The sequence below is a fragment of the Rhagoletis zephyria genome, unplaced genomic scaffold (assembly GCF_001687245.7).
Source record: "Rhagoletis zephyria isolate East Lansing unplaced genomic scaffold, Rhagoletis_zephyria_1.1 Rzeph_scaffold_00089, whole genome shotgun sequence".
NCBI classification, from domain to species: Eukaryota; Metazoa; Arthropoda; class Insecta; order Diptera; family Tephritidae; genus Rhagoletis; species Rhagoletis zephyria.
In genome coordinates this window covers 49843-50537 of record NW_016157173.1, presented here as the reverse complement: position 1 = coordinate 50537, position 695 = coordinate 49843, and the positions used below count along the sequence as shown (strand labels likewise).

Genomic DNA, 695 nt, shown 5'->3' with positions numbered 1-695 from the left:
TTGTCGCGTACTGGCCGCAACAAAATAAACATTTGTTTCCCCTTTGTTCTATTTACCTATTTCCTTTCACTCCAGCCGATAGGAGTGAAGTCTGCCGACACTCAAGTGTACATATGTATGTACATACCTAAATAAACAGCAGAATGAGCTCAAGTTGAGCGAAATAGTTGTTTGTCGGTGGAGCGCCACCGCAAAGGGGAAAAGTCTCCATTAGGGCACTCCGCCCAAAAACGGTGCCGACCGAGGGTAAGAATGTAGGAATGAGAGATGACGCGAAAGACCGTAGTAGGGGTGTCGCCTTTGCTCTCACCTATTGCGGCACTTTTGTTGTCCGCTGTATGATGGCAATGGCAAGTCCATGGTGTTGTTTGTGTGCGCCGTGGTGGCGACCGCTAAAGCGCCCAATTCGCTTCTAGAATGATCGGGCCGGCGCCAATTGATCGGGCACCAACAACACCGGCGCTGACACTCCAACGGTTTGCGTACCGGTGCGTACGTTGCGGCCTGCCTGTGGTTAATCGGGATGGTGTCGTCGAACACTTCGATCACGTGCTCCATCAGATGCGTTTTGCCGAGACCAAGTTCAGCAAAGGATGGGAACAGCTTTTTCACTCGTTCTAGCTCGCCTACTTCCTGTGGTGACAAACCTATCTGTCCCTCCTCATTCGGCCCAATCTCGGAGATTACCGCCGGCG

The 695-nt window shown here is 51.9% G+C and overlaps 1 protein-coding gene across 3 annotated transcripts in view; it reads right to left on the bottom strand.

Annotated features, from left to right (window-relative positions):
- The window catches only part of dpr7 (defective proboscis extension response 7), a 145496-nt gene that overhangs the window by 116275 nt on the left and 28526 nt on the right, over positions 1–695 (bottom strand). The window lies entirely within an intron of this gene.